Genomic DNA, 19,895 nt, shown 5'->3' on the forward strand with positions numbered 1-19,895 from the left:
TTACCTCCTTTAGCAGCTACCCCTGGCCTCTCTCCTTCCCTCCTGCACCTGCTCCCTCGAAACAAGGAAACCCAGAGAGCCTCCTCCGTCTCCTCTGTCCTTGGAAGGGTTGAAAGAAAATGCTAAGATCCATCAGACACACTCAGGGTCACCATAGCACGAGCAGGTTATTGTGCTGGTGAGCTCTTCCTGACCTAGAGAACTCGAAATACCCTGGGACAAAATCAATGTCACCAGCAGGAAAAGCCTCAGAGGACTGTCTGGACTGGGAGGGAATATGACCCAGGACTTGTCTTCAGCAACAGACTGTAAAGAAGCAGAAGGGAATGAGGCTTGGTCTTCCAAATTCCCTTTCAGAAAACCCGGAACAGAATTAGGGAAGAACCTCCTAGGAAAAAGTTATTTCTAAGACACCTGTTCCAGCTACTGTTGCTAGAAACAAACCACCACCAAGTTTAATGGCATGAAATAATCCTTTTGTTGTGCTCATGGAGTCTGTGGGTCAGGTGCTGAGTTAGCGTATAGAGGATTGGCTCATCTCTGCTCCACCATGTTGGGGCCTCGGCTGGGGAGCCCCGAAGTCAGGGCTGACTTACTGTTGCCTTAACTCACAGTCTGGGGGTTGACACTGGTCAGTGGCTGGGACCTCAGCAGGGCTGAGGGCTGGAACCCACATCTGGGGAGAGAACAAGACAGAAGCTGTATCACCTTTTTAAATTGTGGTAAAAACAAAAAACAAAAAACAAAAAACCACATAACATAAAATTGCCTATTTTAACCATTTTTAAGTGCTCTGTTCACTAGGGTTAAGGATCTTCACATTGATGTGAAATAGATCTCCAGCAGTTCTATATCTTGCAAATCTGAAACTCTATACCCATTGAACAACAGCTTCCCTTTCTCCCCTCCCTGCAGCCCCTGGTGACTACCATTCTATTTCCTGTCTCTATGACTTTGACTTCTCTAGATACTCCTGTGAATAAGTGGAACCACATAGCATGTGCCTTTTGTGACTAGTTTATTTTACTTAGCATAATGTCTTCAAGTTCATACGTGTTGTAGCATGTGACAGAGTTTATTTCTTTTGTTTTATCAAGGTTTTTAGGGGGAGCCATTTTAGGCTCAAAGCAACGTTGAGGGGAAGGTACAGGGATTTCCCAAATACCCCCTATCCCCTCACACATTCACAGCGTCCCCAATTATTAACATCCCCCAGTAGAGTGGTACAATTCTTACAATTGATGACCCTACATTGACCCATCGTAATCTCCCCAAATACAGAGTTTATATTACAGTTCACTCTTGGTTTTGTATATTCTTTGGGTTTGGACAAATGTATAGTGACATGCAGCCATCATTACGGTATCACACGGAGTATTTTCACTGCCCTAAAGATCCTCCGTGCTCCACTCGGTCATCCCTCTCCCTCTCCCCTCCCACCCCTGCCAACTACTGGTCCTATTACTGTCTCGATAGTGAATGTCATATAGTTGGAATCATACAGTATGTAGTGTTTTCAGACTGTTTCTTTCACTTAGTAACGTGCATTTCAAGTTCCTCCATGTGATTTCTTTCCTTTTTAAGGCTGAATAGTATTTCATTGTTTACATAGTTTTATTTATCCATTCATCTGTAGATGGACATTTGGGCTGCTTCTGCCTCTTGACTATTTTCAATAATGCCGCAATAATAATACTAATGAACAGAGGTGGGCAGATACTTCTTCAAGACTCCATTTTCAATTATTTTAGATATATATCCAGAAGTGGAATTGATGGATCATATGGTAGTTCAATTTCTAATTTTTTTTTCAGGGAGCCTCACGTGGTACTGTTTTTCATAGCGGCTGCAGCATTTTACAATCCCACCAACAGTGCACAGGGGTTCCAATTTCTCCACATCCTTGCCAGCACTTATTTTCAAGTTATTTTAAAAGACTTAGTTATTCATTTAGGGGGGCATAAGCAGGGGGGCAGGGGCAGAGGCAGAGAGAGAAGCAGGCTCTCCACTGAGCTGGGAGGCTGACACGGGGCTCGATCCCAGGACCCCAAGATCATGACCTGAGCCAAAGGCAGACACTTAACCAACTGAGCCACCCAGGTGTCCCTCAAGTTTTTTAAAAAACAGTAGTCATCCTAGTGGGTATTTTATATTGCACTTCTCTGATGAATAGAGATGTTGAGCACTATTTCATATGCTTGTTGGCCATTTGCATATCATCTTTGGAGAAATGTGTATTTGAGCCCTTTGTCCATTTTTTTTATCACTTGTTGAATTGTACAAGCTCTTTATATATTCTAGATATTAAACCTTAATCAGACATATGTTATGCAAATATTTTTTCCTTTTCTATAGATTTTTCATTTGTTGATTGTGTCCTTTGCACAAATGCACAAAATCAATGCACAAAAATTTAAGTTTGGTATAGTCCTATTTGTCTATTTTTGTGTTTGTTGCTTGTGCATTTAGTGTCATATTCAAGAAATTATGCCAAATCCAATGTCGTGAAACTTTTCCTATATGTTTTCTTCCAAATTCCTTCCATAGTTGTAGGTCTTATTTGTAGGTCTTTACTCCATTTGGAGTTATTTTTTGTAGATGATTAAGAAGAGGGTTCAACTTCATTCTTTTGCATGTGAATATCCCATTTTCCTAATACCATGTGCTGAAGAGACTCTCCTTTTCCATTTGAATGGTCCTGTCACCCTATCCAAGACCATGTGAACATATACATGAGGACTTATTTCTGGGGCTGTCTCACATTTATGACAGCCTCTGAGTCTACATAGTATCATGTAGGCCATAATCCTGAGCCCACCCAGGGTATTCCCCTGGCCCCGGCCGGCTACGAGCAGGGACCCAATAAAGGGTAGCAGCCCTGAGTGTCGAGGAGGACACGTCCGTCCTGTGAGACACCTGCCTCGGGCGGCGTCCGTGCAGGGCCTCGGCACCGTGGGAGCCTGGCCGCTCCCTCCCGACAAGACAGAGGGGCTGCTGCTGTGGGAGGGTTCAGAGACATACGGGAGAGTCCCAAGATTCCCAGGCTTGCCCGCAACGTCTCCCCTCCAGGATTCAGGGGTGCGCCCTGTTCCCGCCAGAGCCCTGCCTTGCTCGCGGGAGACCCCCTGAGGCTGGCAGTCTGTCTCCTCTGCAGCTCCTGTCACCCCACCATCAAGTCCTGGCCCCAGCGGTGGGAAACCAGGCCTCCTTGCGCCCGCCCCTGGAGGCTCACAGCCCCCACGATGGCACACTTTCCTTGATGAGCGGCTGACCTGGGCCAACCGTGCCTTTCTAGGGTCTCCAAAGCAGCTAACGGCAACGATCCAATGCTATAATCGTGGCCAGTGTCTCTGCCTCCAGACCATTCCAGCGCCATGACTGCAGCCTCCTCAACACTTTGCAAGAACTCGGCTCCCGCCAGCAAGAGGCGGGGTCTTCTTAACTGTTCTGTCCCTGCCCCTCACAGCTGTCACCTCTCCACTCGCAGTCAGTAGTGGTCGCCCGTCCTGAGGGCCTACTTTCCAGGGCCAAGCTTGGGGTCCTCTTTCTTAGCCTGGGTTCCCCAAAGAGGAGAGCCTGAGGATTCATTTGGGCAGGGGTGAGTGGGTGATGGGGAAGGGGAGGACCGGGAAGGAGGCAGAGCAGGATGCAAGGACACATGATCAAGCTGGCCATTCTACCGGGGACTGGGGGCCCTACCCACCGGACTGCGGTGAACCCTTATGACCTGCACCTCGGGACTCTTCCTCTAAGAGAAGTAGGTGGCCAGGTGCATCCCCACTCATGTTCGCTGGCTTGCACTTCGGGCGGCACACGTGTGAGTGCAGAGTGGACTCCCGCACGCCCTGCACTGAGATGTTGGTGGGACCGGAGCGGCCGGCAAGAGCGGGCTGGACGGGCGAGTTGGTGCCCAGCTGGGCGCTGCAGTCGGGTGGGGCTGAGAGGTCCCACGCGGAGCCTGCTGCGGACACGTGGACGTTGCCCTTCTGCCGAAGTTCTTCCCATCTAGTGGCCAGGATGGGATGCGCACCTTCACACTGCTCTGATGTGCTGGTGCAGGGGGCATCAAATCCCATGTCCTCGGGGTCCCTGAAGGGAGCAGCAGGCCAGGCAAACACACACACACACACACACACACACACACAGGGCATGCACTGGGGGCCTGAGATGCGGGCAGCCCTCGCCCCTCTAAACAAGGAACCACGTCCCCTTCCAGGCTGCTCTGGCCACGTGCAATATGAGGCTGGTGGTGACACCTTGAGATTTTTCCAGAGAAGCTGGAAATATGGGAGTTTTTCCGTAAAACCTGTTGATTTTTAAGTGGTGATTTTTTTTTTAATTGTGGGAGCCAAATAGAATGTGTCTTTGGCCTAGCACAAATGTTGCATGAGTGCGGGGGCTTTGTCCTGTTTACTGCTGTGTCCTGGCATCCGGCGACACTCAGGAGCTGTCCGTCAAATTCATGGAATGGATACACCAGTTAGCATTCTTCGGCTGTGCTAAATCTCCCATCCCTCCCCCCTCGCCCCCTTCCTCTCCTTCCCTCTCTGCTCCTCTCCCTCCTCTCTTCTTCTCTCCCTCCCTTTCTCCCTCTCTTCCTCTCTCTCCCTCCCTCTTTTCTTTTCTCCCACCCTTTTTCCCTGTTTTCCTCTCTTCTTCTCTTCCTCTCTCTCTCCCTCCCTCTCTTCTTCTCTCCCTCCCTCCCTCTTTCTCTCCCTCCTCTCTCTCTGCCCCCTCTTTCTCCCTGTCTCCCTCCCTCGGTCCCTCTCTCTCTGTCTCTCTCTTCTTTCCCCTCCCTTCTTCCCTCCCTCCCCTCTGCTGGACCTCATTTTCACATTTCAAAACGTAGAGTTTTATCTGGTAACCCTGGCAACTGACCTCTTGGAAGCCTAGTTGGGAATTCTAATGCCTTGTTTTTTAATTCCAGGAAAAAAAAAAAAAACCCATAAATCCTGCCCTTGACTGTAATTTCTAATCTCCCCCTTGTCGTATGTGGGTGTGTATTTAGATTACAAACTCACCTGGTAGGAGCTGTGTTTACAGTTCTGTTTTGTGGGGTGGATGGAGGTGTGACAAAGACGCCCTTCAAAGTCCTCCCTCCCCTAAAGAAAGGCTTGTGTTTCGCTGCTTGCACAAGGCTTCATAGGGTATTGGAGCCAGGCAGAGGGCAGAGGGAGGAGCCACATCCCTTTCCAACGCCTTTTCAAGGTAATACTCCGTTGCCTACTGTTTGAACTTGGATGAAGCCATGGTAGAGGAAGGGGTGAAAGCAAGGATTGGCCAGGTCCATACTCGATGGAAACACCACCAGTCAGAAGGAGGCCATGAGGCCAGGCTGCCAAAGGGTAGTACCTGCTCAGAGTCTGCTCGAGGTCTGTAACCCAGCCGTATCTCTGAGAGAGAACCATGCACAACACTTTGGTTTGCATGCAAGCATGTGTATAGAAATATATTTAATTTTGAAGATCTAATACATTTGCCCTTTGGCAGAAAGAGATAATAAGGAACCAATAATAAACAATTTCCCTTTTTAAAAATTTTAAGAGACTAAAATGTGATTTCAGGACAACTTAAAAAAGAGGACTCTCAGAGGAACTGAAAATTGATTCATTTCAATAAAAATGGTCCCCAAGTTCACCTGCATCGCTCTGATTCCCCAAATTCCGCAAGTCTGCTCCAGATGCCTGGTCCCACAAACAACTCTGAGTAGTATTGGCTTTTTGTAGGAATTTGCTGTTTTTTTTCTCTTTGGTTTAGGTTTTTTTTTTTTTTCTCATAAATCCTTTTATTGAAAACCATGTTGTAAATAAATATTAGCTGATATGGGAAGCCATTCATGGCAAATTATTAAGAGGAAAAAAACATATTATAGAACAATATGACCCCAAATTTGTTTTAAAAGCACACATACACATTTATATTGTAGGAAAAGAGAGACAACAGAATATTCATCGTGGATATCTTTAGGCGTTTGAAGAAAGTTTTTGTTTTCTGTGCGTTTTTTGCACTTTTCAAAAGTTCCTCCATTGAATATATTTTTTGTTAATAGATTATAAAATAATAGATATTTTTATAAGTTAAAAAACTACTTAAGGAAATTATCATTAAGGATGAATTTAGGGGCTAGTAACAGAATGGCCTCTTTTTCACACCTAAGAAGTCTGGAGTTTGGCCTTTGCAACACCACAACGATGCTGTCAGAGACCCAAACTCTTTCTCTATATGCGTTCTGCCACTCTTGCATGTTGTGGCCTCATGATCTCAAAATGACTGCACATCTCCAGGCATTGCATCCACATTCCATCAAGAAAGAAGGGAGAAACTAGCAGCCCCAGTCACGTTTCTTTATCCCCTCTTCCACAAGAATGCAAGTTTTTCTGGAAACCCCACTCAACAGATTTCTGCTGATATATCAATAGTCAGAACGAGGTCACATGGCCAGTTCCAGACCAGTCACTGGCCAAGGGGAATGAGATGATCATTTCCCTAGACTAGTTCAGCTCCGTCACGTTTTATCTCCCAGGGCTGGACTGAAGGCCGGGTAGAGCATGTGTAGGCAATGGATAATATTTGACCAAAAAAAAAGTGTTTTTTGCAAGAAATGTTCACCTTGCACTGTAGATTATTTCAAATCTCTCTTCTCCACCTGCTTACGCCTCCGTCCCTGCCCCCTGCCCCCTGCCCCTGCCCACTGCAAGATCTCCAGGAGCAGCAGGCATGTCTCAGTCATGAACACCGCATGAGGCAGATTCTTCGGGAATGGTAGTTGGGTGCATGAAGGACGGGCGGGTGTGTTACTGGCTGGCTCAAGGGCCGAATACAGTTGCAGACAAATGGCGAGTTTTGAAAAGGGAGAGAGCCCTTGAGTGCCGAGTGCCCAGCAGGAATTTGGGGGAGGGAAGAAGCAGCATCTTGAAGGATGTGCTCCTCTCTCTGGTTTTACTAGTTTTTCTGAGAGATTTCTTTACCACTCTGAGATAGCTTCCTTCACTTACAGGCTTTCTCATTCCAATTTGATTTGCTTTTTAGAAGTTTAGCTCTGGGGTGGGGGGGCGGGCGGGCTGAACCAGTTGGGATTTCAACTTTAGCTTTTGGAAGATTTCCTTTTGTCGTCCATGTGCTTTTAGCTTCTCAAACTGAGCTGTGCCAATCCCCAAATCTGCTTGAGCTGCATCCTGCCATCTGGTGTGGCCTCCCTTTTCCTTAGAAAACAATCTGCAGTTGTCTTCCTGTCTATCTTCCCATAAAGGCCATTTTAAGAGTGTTTTCTGGGCACCTTTGTCTTCCCCGACCCTGGAGCACATCATTCAGAAGAGGCTCGGTGGCATCTGCCCATCAGAGAAGCTGATAGAAGGTAAGCAAACATCTCCGTCGGGAAATGCATTCTTGGCTAATGCCAGAGAGCCTGTCGCTTGTGCAGTATTGTTTCTCCCACATGATTAAAAGCTTCCCGAGGCCCACCCCGCTCCTTGCAGCCCTCACCTCCTCATAGCACCTAATCGATGTCCTGGCACGGGGCAGGGCATCAGTCAATATTGAGGAACACCTAACCTCATCACCAGGGCAGTGTTAGACCGATGATGATGCTGTGAGCCTGGTGGGTCATCAAAACAAAGACTGAAATTCGAAGGTGCGGGGGGGAAAAAAAGACATGCCAACATGACTTCGATCTGCTCTGATTTCCAATTTTCTTTTCCTGTACTCCTGGCTGATTCGGAGCTGTGCGTAGACGACTCCCAAGATGTGGAAACCACAGACATAGAGGAAAGACCAGGAAGCCTCCTGAAGAAATGGACAGGAATCACACCTTGGATTCAGTTCCCCGGAGTCCCCTGAGCTCCAGGCACAGTACCTGACACCGGACAAGGGTGGTCTCTCATCCCTGGATGCCCAGGCGGGGGATATGTTACCACGGAGACGCCCAAGGACAAGGTGGGTGAATTACTCGCCCGAGGTCACGGAGCTTGAACTTGGCAGAGGTGGGTTTTGGCCTCTTCCGCAGATCTGCCCTCGTGAGCAGCCTGAGACTACAAGACGAGGGGCTTCCCTATTACTGATGATCGCTGCGTGGCTCCTGGCCTCCTCTTGCTGCTCCATAAATTAATTTTGCACCTTTATGCCTTCTGCACTGAACCACGCTACAAGAAAACCGAGCTTTGAGCCAGGAAGCTAGCGTGGCTCCAGCACACGGTCCCAGGGCTGACCTGGAGGATATTGCTGCCTCCCGGGAGCACTCAGACCACTGCTGGCTTGCTCACACGCTTGGTGGCCAAGAAGCTTTCATAAGCCACCAGCGAACTTCACCTATAGGAGGCTCCTTGGCTCCCTGGATTGGGGCTGGCTCTTCCCACACTTGCTTCTCTCCCTGCAGTTGCTGCAATCCCTAGTCAGGCGGTTACATAAGCAGTCCCCCTTGCCAACTGTCACCAAGGCCACCTGGAAAATCAAGACTTACGCAAACCAGCAATGGCTTGCCAGAGGTGCGACACCCTCGTGTGCTTGTTCCTGGCTGCTCGGGAGCTACGATCAAGCCCTCTTCTTACTACCAGCCCCGGATTTGTCCAAAGCTGGAACAACAACAACTATGTGTATTTTCTGCAGACTTAATGCCAGGTAAGATGCTGGGGAGTTTCTAGCATAAAGAGGCTGGAAATTCCAACGTTACATCTGTCCTCTGCTTCCTGGTTTCTTCCTAATGTCAGTATCACATACTTACTCCCATGTCTGTGTCCCGGTTCTTCCACCAACTGGCTGCACGACCTGAAGCGAGTCATCCTGTCTCCCCAGGCTCCTGCTTCCTCATCTGCAAAACGAGGGGATCACAGGAGACAAGCACCAGGACCCTTCTAGCTCTGAGCTGACACGACTGTTCCCCTGTGGTTTGGCCTGGAGCCTTCTCTTGCCTCCCGTCTGTCTCATGCATCCTGGCACGGCCCTCGGCACAAAGCTGGTGCCCAAAACATAGCGCATGGACAGGCCACGGCTGTTTCCTGACTACTCCCAGGATCGCACAGTTTGTTTGAGCCAAAGACCTGGCAGGAAATGTCCATGGCTCACAGAACCACATTTTCAAAGTCACATTGTAAGTAGAGGATGAAGGACAAGGGGACGAATCCTGTTCCCTCTCAATGCTTCTTCGAAGCGTTTTTCAGCTTGGAACTTGTTGCAGTCTGTAGTTTGAGGGTGTTCCAAATGTCTGTAATTACAGACTATCTCCTTCCCTGCCAGGAGGTCTGGAAGCCCAGCCACAGGACCAGACTGTGAAGACCAGCCACACATCTTATCCTCCTCAGCATTCCAGCTGCAGGATAATTTTTAACTATACTTTTGCAACTGGGGTTAGTAACCAAGAGACAAAAGACTGAGCAAATCCAACGAGGGAAACAAAGTAACCTCTAGAAAAAAAGAAGAAAAAAGAAAGAAGGAAGAGCGAGGAAAACCCAGGAAGGCCATCATGAGAAAAAGGACATTTTTTTAAAAAAAGGATTAACAGACGGGGTTAAAGTTGAGGCCATGCAGAAGCAGTTGGCTGATAGGGGAAAAAAACAAACCAAAAAAAACAAATAAAACCCCCCTTGGCTAACAAATAATTAGAGAATGACTTAGTAAAGAGGTTGGAAAGAATAGGGTATCAGAAGAGTAATGACCATTTTATTTATTTTATTTATTTTTTTTTTAAGATTTTATTTATTTATTTGACAGAGACACAGCGAGAGAGGGAACACAAGCAGGGGGAGTGGGAGAGGGAGAAGCAGGCCTCTGGCCAAGCAGGGAGCCTGATGCGGGGCTCGATCCCAGGACCCTGGGATCACAACCTGAGCCGAAGGCAGACGCTTAACGACTGAGCCACCCAGGCGCCCCAGCAATGACCATTTTAAACAGAAATGGGTTCTGGGAATGGATTGCCTCTCATTTTTATTCTGTCAGAAGCTGGTGGCAGTCTGACGAAAACTAAGAAGAAGGAATAAGGACTAAAAGGAATGTCTTACAGAGAAAATCCTGAGTCTGAACGAAATACAGTCAGGTTGGTGTGCGGAAATGCCCCCAAATGAGTGCTTCCAAAAATTAAACCACTACCATAAGGGATTTGAGAAACTGGGCATCACGGAGTGTCTCAGAGTAAGGACAGCGTGGTTGGAAGGAATACAAAGAAAAGAATCACATTCCGTTCAGAGAGAGAAGAAAGGCCATCTGCAGGACGGACCCGAGGAAAAGGCTTTTTTTTTTTTTTTCCCGAGGAAAAGGCTTTTGTCCTGTCTTTTAAGCAGTGAATTGTGGCTTGAAGGAGCCTCTTCCCTCTATATGCTGCACTACATTTGGCCTGAGCAATGATTTTGCTGCCTGTTTTTTTTTTTTTAACTCACAAATTCAAAGTATCATGTAGCTTTTCCAGTCTGCCCGAGGCTCCAGGCAATGAGAGAATAGGATGAATCATATGTAAGAATATAGCTTTGATGAAAAAGCCCTCAATCATTCAATGGCATGATCGGTTTAACAATCCCCATGATGTCTGTCTGACAAAGGAATGACTATTTTTGGACTTCATGTAGAAGGAACGTATCACAAGGACATTCATAGGTATTTGTGGCGTAGGTCCACTTAGAGCATCTCAAAGTGCCCTTCTTGGATGCAGCCTGGTTTTTGTATTTCTTCTCGTGGTAACAGTTTGTGGTGATTATTATAAGAAATAATGATAAGGGGTTTTTTTTTTTTGAAAAATTTAAAAAGCAGTAGCAGTTCTAGCTAAAACTTAATAGTACTTACTATGTGCCACTTCAAACAGCTCTTTACATTCATTCATTCCCGTAACCTTTATACTAGCCCTAATAAGTAGGTCCTGTTATGATTCCTTTTTGCAGATAAGGAAACTGAGGCACAGGGAGGTGACATGACTTGTCCAGACAGAAGCAGAGCTGGGATTCTAATATACCCAACTCCCATGTGCCCGCTCCTATATTTGGCAATTGTTCATACTTCTATTTGCTTTAAATCCTCTTATATAAAAGAAATATAACACTACAGAGAAAGTTGCTGTTACCTGCCTATCCCCCATCCCATGCACGTGATGTATAGTCTTTAGCTCCTTTTAAAATACTTTTACAGCGGTACCTGGGTGGCTCAGTCTGTTATGACCTTCGGCTCAGGTCATGATCCCGGGGTCCTGGGATGGAGCCCCACGTCGAGCAGGGAGCCTGCTTCTCCCTCTGCTTCTGTAGCTCCCCCTGCTTGTGGGCTCTCTCTCTCAAATTAATTAATTAATCAATTAATTAAATAAAATCTTAAAAAAATTTTTTTAAAACCACTTTTACATATGTGTCTGGTATCTATGGACAATACATAGTGTTCGTTTTCACATTTCAAACATTTATAAAGAGTAATATACTCTGTTTCCTTTGGACAACTTGCTGTTTTCCTCCCACCTTTATGATCATGAGCCATCTATGTTGATACGTATTGATCTCTTGGTCTGCACCATCCAGTTCTGCAGCTGCTGGCCGCAGATGGCCATAAGCACTTGAAATGTGGCCATTCTCAGCGTAAAATGCATAGTGGATTTCAAAGTCAGGATGGAAAACAGTAAAACACCTCTAATAATTTTTAATATTGATCACAAGTTGAAATGATCATATTCTGGAGATATTGAGTGAAATAAATTATATTACTGAAATTCATTTCACCTGCTTCTTTTTGTTTTTGTTTTTGTTTTGTTTTGTTTTTTAACGTGGCTACGACAAAATTGAAAATAGCATAACCGTTCAGTCTTCCTAGGAGGTTGCATGGCTGCACAAAGTGAGGTCGAGCTGGGCCTGGAGGCAGGTGGGCTGTCTGAACTTCGAGAAACAGTGTAAATCTGCCCAAGAAAGCAATGACCCAGTGGCTTAACTTGGTGACGTCCCTTACAAAATACAGTCCTTACCTATCAGTGGAGCATCTGCCTTTTTGGACTCTGAACAGAGCAGTTACAACCAGGCACACTCTTGTTGGGGCAATTTCAGCTTGAATGAAGCCCGCACACGCAGATTTTTCTGACATCTGCCTGCAATGTTATGAAGTCAGCTTCAGTCTGTGCCACTAAACGTATTAACTACTTTTAGGGCCAACTGTCAATGCACCTACTTGTTCATGCTTCCTACACTTTCGATTTGTTTTCTTAAGCCACAGCTCTTTATACCTGAAGTGCTTTTTCATTTTTTAAAAAGAGATGTCCTCATTATTCTACCAACGATAACGCTGAGACTTGTAATTAAGTTATAAAACATGCCAGGAGGGAAAAGATGATCGGCAATTGCCATGGGGATATTATTGATGAGTGTCAGATTGCTTTTCGAATTCTGAATAAAAACCTCCCTTTAACATTTTGAATCATAAAGTTACAGAACCAGCAGAGACCCGAGGTCTCCTAGGTGTTGGTCAAGACCGTAGATTTGGTGTCAGGCAAGCTGTGTGACCCTGGGGCCAGTACCTTAACCAGCATCAGCCTCGGTTTCCTCATCCAAGAAATGAAGATACCAGCATCTGCCTTCTAGAGCTCTTTTGTGGATTAAATGTGGTAACGATTGTGACTCTTCCTTGTACCTACTTTTATTCCACAGCGGTTGTGGTAATTACTATTAATTCTTGCACCATCAATATTTCCCCAGATGGCTCCAAGGGGATAACCTCTTCAAGCATACCTGGTCTGATCCCAACAGGCCTTTCTCCTCTGCTCTCTACCAGGACCCTTAAAACTCTTCCCTGAAGTGGAGAGGTCCATGGGTAACAAGAAGGAAACCCTGCAGCCTCTCCCTCCCCTTGCACTCCCCCACCCCCGGGGGTGCTCTGGGCAGTTCCTGATCAAGAAAGCTGTGTTAAGGCCCATCAATAAGAGCCTTTACCAGCATAGTCTCCAACTTCCTACCTCATTCTACAGTCTGGCTTCCCTAGGGTCTGCCTCCATAACCCTCTCCTGATGCATCTGAAAATAGTAGCATCAATGCTTTCCTTGCGATCAGCCACCTTGCTCTTAGGTGCTCCGGCTCATCTTGCTACCTGAATACGGGCCTCCTTGCCTCTCTTTAAGACCCTTGATGGTAGACTTTGGAAGGTTGGGACATTCCTAGCTCATGTCCTCTCCCACTCACCAACTAAGCTTAGGATGGGTGTCGCATTGCCCAGAATTTTATTATACAGCTCCCATATCACACTTGTTTTGAGAAATATAGTTACAAAACCACCAGGTTTTTGGCCTAGGATCCTAGGGGCAAACCAGACCTTTGGAGGTCAGTCATATATCTTAAGTTAGAAAGCAGTTTAGGCTCTGCCATGACCTTGGACTAAAGATTTTACAGTTAAGGAAACTGAGACCAAGGTGCTCAAGGAACTGGCCGGCAGGTATGGAGAGTACCTGACCGTTGACTTTTCTGTAGGATGTATTTATTCCTCGCACTAGTCAATCCCCTTCTGCCTAGTATTGAAGTCAGGACAGCCTTCCCACCCCCTACCCCCACATTTAACACTGCATCTGTCATCCAGAAGATGCGTATTAAATGTCCAATTATTAGTCCCTCCCATCTACATGCGGGGCTTTTTAGAGACTCCATTTCTTTGTCTCTGCACTCGCTGGGCTAACAGGGTCTCACACTAAGACTGGCTCAGGGTTTGCACCCTATCCTCCTGGAGGCAGCTGCATGGTGGAGGAGCTGTAGGTCCTCCATCTCTGGATTCTTAATGCCCGTGGAGCCCAGTGCTTTACACATAACAGGTACTGGGTAAGTTGTTTACTCTGTATGTGGTTCAAGGTGGTGCTTTGGGGAGCCTTTTCCAGGGGCGGGGCCATGCGGAACCTTATGTATCTCAGCCTTCCTGTATTAGTTACTTTTGGACCCTCTTCGTCGTGTGAATAAGAATAAAATGTTGTTTCTGCAATGAATCTATTTCCGACTATTTAATAACGTAGCTGCCGCGATTTACGACCAAATCCGTCAATGGCCCGTTGCCTAGTAACAGCAACCACGCCCCTGTGTCATTGCCCCGCCCCATATCCTAGTACGCACGCGCACAACCTTTCTCCAGGGCTCGCCCGCCGCCGGCGCACGGTGGTGACGTCTGGGGTCCGCGACGCTTTTGAGAAGCTGAGCGCTGGGGTCCCGCTGACTGACCGGCACGTTCCCGAGCGCCATGGCCTCCGGCGGGGTGGCCGCCGGGCGACAGGCCGAGGATGCGTTACCGCCGCCGGCCGAGCCGCCGCTGCCTGAGACGAAGCCGCTGCCGCCTTCGCAGCCGCCGCCTCCGGTCGCCGCGCCTCAGCCGCAGCAGTCGCCGGCGCCGAGGCCTCAGTCCCCCGCCGGCGTGAAGGAGGAGGAAAATTACTCCTTTTTACCTTTGGTTCACAACATCATCAAATGGTAAGAGCCCAGGAGAGGACCAGCCACGACACGCCCTCCCGCTTCTCGTCTCCTGTTTCAGAGCTGCAAAGGCCTAAGTGCTGTCGGGTACACCCCCATTTTACCGATGGGGAAACAGACCCAAGGGGGAGGAGGCCTTTCCCAAGACCACACCTAGTCGCACCGTGAGTTCAGCAAACGCTTGAGCCCTGAGAGAATTGCCAGACCTCACGATGGCCAGGCCGTATTCTTAAAAATGAAGGCAGAGTAGAGACCGACCTCACAGGCTCTGCAGTCAGGCTACTCAAGTTTGCATCTTAGTGATCTGGAGCAAGTCAAGCGTCTCTGAGCCTCAGTTTTCTCACCGGTCATAGAGGAGTAACACTTGGATTCTGTCTTTTCAACATATCCCACAGATACGGATCATCTTCCCTGTGTGGCACACTGCTAAGTGCTGTGGGATGTACACAGTAAAAAGGGCCAACTTCTCAACCCCACATCGCTCACCAGTTTGAAGGGGAAAAAGACAGGTTTGGGAATTACCCATAATTCAAAGAGATTGGAGGATTGATGATAGGAAACGTTAAAAGAAACAAAGATACAAGTTGCCCTGTACTAGCATGTTCTTGGGCAGTACCAAAGAGGGTGATTTGTCATTCTTTTAAAAAAGATTTGTGTATTCATTTGAGAGAGAGCGTGGTGCGTGGGAGCAGGAGGGAGGGGCAGAGGGAGAGAGAATCTCAAGCAGACTCCCTGCTGAGCACAGAGCCTGTGGCGGGGCTGGATCCCATGACCCTGAGATCACGACCTGAGCCGAAATCAAGAGTCCCATGCGCTCAACACACTGAGCCACCCAGGCGGCTGGATTTGTCATTCTTTTGGCCAATCTTCTGACTAGCCTTAGTTTTCAAACTGACCCTGTAAAAGGAAAAAAAAAAAAATAGTACAACCAAAAGTCTCCTTGATCCCCATGTTTGCCTCAATTATTTGTGCTGTTATGTTATTTATATCCACATTTATAGGGGTAAACTAGGCTCATAACTTATTCAACCGTTAAAAACCAAAACAAAGTAAATTAAACTCACAGTAACGTTCAACTGAGCATTCAAATGTGCTCTTGGGTGTTTTGCTGAAATGAACTTGCTACCCACAACATGAAGGTCTTCGTTAATGGCCCAGCTTCTTTTGAGTTTAGCCAGACTAGATTGACTTGCTGTGGGATGACCTCATGCTTCCACCACTTTTTAAACAACTGCGAAGCCTTTGTTCTCACATTAGACCCTGCCTTCATTTGGCTTCACTTGGTGTGAACATACTGTTTATAGGGTAAGGCAGACTCTGTTCTGTTCTCATTAGCCTGTGATCATCAAGTAACACTTCTAGGCAGCAGTGAGGTAGCAAACAAACACAAATGCAGACCCCAAAATCCCAGGGCAGTGCTGGATTATAAATGGGTTATCCAAATTAACCCAAATATACGGGTTTTAAGAAAAATATAGAAAAATGAAAACCTAAAATGTACACAGTCTCAGAGACCGTTCCTGGACCCCTGGGAGTATATTCTTGCACCCCAGTAGAGCAGCTGGGTTGGGCTGGCCTTAAACATGGAGCAGTAAGGTACACTAGAAAGAACATGAGCTTTGAAGTCAGGTAGTCCTGGATTCAAATCCACGTACTGATACTTGCTTGCCTTGTAATCTTAGTAAATTATGTAACCTTTCTAGGCCTTAATTTCTTATCTCTAATACGTGAATAATAGCCCCGTGGACCTCAAAGAGTGGGTTCAGATTACAGCTTCACAGTGTATGGGCTAAGTGATCTTGGTCAAACAACCCAGCTTCTCTGAGTCTCTTTTCAATTGTGAAATGGAATAACAGTACTTAAATCATAAGATTGCTGTAAGGCACGCTCAAGAGCAGCCTTCTGTGAAAGATGGTGGGTTGATCACATGTGTTTATTTCTGTACCCTCTGAAAGGACAGTGAAGAGTGTTTTTTTAAAGCATAAAACCGGAAAGAACAGGAGAGGAGATAATTGTCACAAAGCAGATGGCCAAAGGCGAATCCATCTCTCAGCCCGAAGAAGCATCCAGAAGCAGCTGCCTTTGACCATGGCTTCCCCCTGAATCTCAGGAATTGACAGTGCCAGGGACTTCTGGAAATAGAGGTGAAGTGGGACTAGAATAAGAGGATCACTTCAAGTCTGTGTAAGAATCAGATCCCATAGTCCTCTTCCCCACTCCAAGCAGATGGGTGACTATCCTTCCATCTTGGCAGACAATTAAAGGATTATTCTCCCAAGATTTATTTTTAAAGATAAGCCAGAGAGTTTCTGGACTGGAGAACACCAGGCACATGGCAGGAGTTGGAGAAAGGGAGCCATACTGAAAAGAGGGATTAAGAGAAACTTCACAAACCGAATGCTGAGACCCAACCCTAGCTTTCTTCCCCAACCTGGCTTCTAGACTGGCAGCCAAAGAGACAGAGATACCTTCTCTGGGGTGTGTGATGAGCTCAAAAGAGAAGACATTGGGGGCTCCCCAAGAGAGAACTTAGTTCATCCTAAGAAAGAAAGAAGCATCGTTAAGGGTTTCCGTTAAGGGGGTTTGGGGCACCTGGGTGGCTCAGTCAGTTAAGCATGCGACTCTTGGTTTCAGCTCAGGTCATGATCTCCGGGTCATGAGGTTGGGCTCCGCACTGAGAGCAGGGTCTGCTTGGGATTCTCTCCCCCTCTCCCTCTGCCATTCCTCCTCCTTTCTCTCTCTCTCAAATAATAAAATCTTCAACAAAAAAAAGTTCCACTAAGCCCTTTTAGTGTTTTACAGTTGTTTTTTTTAATATTCTCCATCCTTTATTTATACCTTGCTTTTTACTAACAGAATATAAAGTATTTACGTTTTCTATTGGCATTCAGCTTCCTCCTCCACATCTGATCCAAGTCAAAATAATGAACATTTTTTTTATCATAGGATCACATCTTTTTCTTCTTTCATTTAGTATGGTGAAAGCAGTGAATTATGCACATAATCCAAATAGTATTTTACTCTTAACTATATGACTGGGCAGCCAGGGTCACTGAGCATGTGAAGAAAAACCCTAGCAAAAGATAGAACAAAACAGAAGAGCAGAACTCCACTCGGAGGAATCCGTCACCAAGAGAAGGAGAGATGCGATAACCATGAAAAAAAGCTAGGATGTGATTTTCAAATACGTGTAGGTATGTATTGGGGTTTATAGGCCACTGAGGGAAGGAGACAGACTGTGGTAGGAATGGCGATGAGAGCGGGGGCCCCAGGGAAGCCTGGAGGAGTCCGAAGGCTTGTTAAGGGTTGATGCCAAATGGCAGGTGGGAGGAGTGGTGTAGGAAGAGCATGGGCAAGGACATGATGCCAAGAAACCGCATCAAACTCTTGCAGCCAGCTCGCAGGCTGGTGGGGCTGGGGCATAAATGCAAGGTAGTAAGGGAGAACTGGCGAGAGAGCCAGCATGCAGAGGGCGGCACATCCCCCACAGGGAGGGAGATTTTGGCTTCTGAGGCGTGGGGAGCTAGTGAGACCTTCCAGCCACTGGGCCTCAGTCAGATTCGTGCTCGAGATGCTACCACCATCTCGGCCCACAGGTGGGGAAACCAGTGAGGATGCTGTCCTGGCAGGCCGGCCTGGCCCGAGGGAGTGAGGTCCGGGACCTGCTGGCTCATGCAGGCCCTTGATCTCTTCCTCTCCTGTAGCTTCCCCAGGCGCCCTTTTATTATCTGTTTACTCCTTGCCCAGGGGATGAATAAGAAAGAAGCTGAAGTGAGTTTAGCCTTTCTTGTTCTCATAAAGAATTCAGACTACTGCATCATTAGGTTTGTAGAAGATTTTTATGAAAAAAAAAAAAAAAAGGTGGGCGCCTGGGTGGCTCAGTTGGTTAAGCGACTGCCTTCGGCTCGGGTCATGATCCTGGAGTCCCGGGATCGAGTCCCACGTCGGGCTCCCTGCTCGGCGGGGGGGTCTGCTTCTCCCTCTGACCCTCCCCCCTCTCATGCTCTCTATCTCATTCTCTCTCTCAAATAAATAAATAAATCTTTAAAAAAAAAAAAAAAGGTAACAGTTGTAAATTCAGAATCCTGTAAAATTCAGAAGTTCCCTCACCAATCCCAACTGCTATTACGATTTTAAGTATCCTTCCAGGAGCTATGTAAGCATGTCTTTTAAAAAATTTATAGAATTTGAGATCATACTGTACTTTGTTTTTTTTGTTTTCACTTACGAGTCTGTTTTGGACCCCTTCCCATTCTCACACACGAAGGTCTTCCTCAGTAAGGTGGCTGCACCATGAGTTACGTAACCAGTCTTCTGTTTGTGGACGTTTACGTGTACTAATTTTTGCTATTGCCAGCAATACTGGGGTAAGCATCCTTGTATTTGAGTACGTTTATGATGAGGTAACTTCTCAGCAGTGGAATTGCTGGAGTGGAGGGTACAGGCATTTTTCATTTTCACAGCTGTTGCTAAATGTAGAGTGCTGTATCGTTTTAGCTTTCTCCAGGACACAGTCCTGTGGCCTGGACTGCTTTGATTAACCCAAAATGACCCAGAAATCTGCCATCCAGAAAATATTTTTTAAAAATTGTTGGGGCGCCTGGGTGGCTCAGTCGGTTAAGCGCCTGCCTTCGGCTCAGGTCGTGATCCCAGGGTCCTGGGATGGAGCCCCGCGTCTGGCTCCCTGCTCTGCAGGAAGCCTGCTTCTCCCTCTCCTACTCCCCCCTGCTTGTGTTCCCTCTCTCGCTGTGTCTCTCTCTGTCAAATAAATACATAAAATCTTTAAAAAAAATAATAATAATTGCCGTTGTAAAAAAATATATAAATAAAATGAAAAATTTCAGTTGTAGATATATTCAAAGAGCCCCCAAAGATACCCAATGGCAAGTGAGCCTCTCCCTCCACTCCTCTCAGCTCCCTCCTTGTCCCCAAACTGCGTCATACTCCATTTCATGATGATGCCATCATATCTTTCAACACTTCCCTGCTCAAGGACACTTGCAGTGTTCCTGGCATTTTGCCACGGCAGTCAGTGCTGCAGTGACCCTGTTTGTAAATGGCATCTTGTGAACTCTGAGTAAATTTCTAGCAAAGAGACATGTGAACTTAAAATTTCGATCACTGTTAGCAAATCAGTAAGAATGCGCTAGTGTGTGCTAGCAGCAGCGTGTTTGCGTCTGTTTGCCCATATCCCTGCCATCACCTTTCAACTTTGTAACTGAGGCTAATCTGATAGGTCAGAAATGATGGGTTGAATTGATCTGTGTCTCATTTTATCAGGTAAAGCATCTTTTCATATGCATCTTCTTATGTCATTTGTATTTGTCCCCTGTAAACTGCCCATTTTCTATAAGGTCGTCCCTCTTTTAATGAACTCCTTGTACAGTAAGGAAAGCGTGCCTTTGCCGGGTTAGTGTATTATAAATATTTCCCCCAAGTTGTGGCTTTTCTGTTGACGTTGTTCCTGGGTTCTTTTGTTTGTTTTTGTCATTCGGAAGCATATCATTTTAT

The 19,895-nt window shown here is 46.7% G+C and overlaps 1 protein-coding gene and 1 long non-coding RNA gene across 2 annotated transcripts in view; both read left to right on the forward strand.

The window, feature by feature from the left end:
• Positions 1–19,895, forward strand: part of MPRIP (myosin phosphatase Rho interacting protein) — a 574,668-nt gene that overhangs the window by 362,684 nt on the left and 192,089 nt on the right. The window lies entirely within an intron of this gene.
• Positions 7,090–12,919, forward strand: LOC115944664 (uncharacterized). The gene is made up of 3 exons (XR_014140600.1): positions 7,090–7,354; positions 7,730–8,613; positions 8,788–12,919. It is a non-coding gene; the product is annotated as an uncharacterized LOC115944664 (long non-coding RNA).

The sequence above is a fragment of the Leptonychotes weddellii genome, chromosome 15 (genome assembly GCF_054177405.1).
Source record: "Leptonychotes weddellii isolate Sample4059 chromosome 15, ASM5417740v2, whole genome shotgun sequence".
Classification (NCBI taxonomy): domain Eukaryota; kingdom Metazoa; phylum Chordata; class Mammalia; order Carnivora; family Phocidae; genus Leptonychotes; species Leptonychotes weddellii.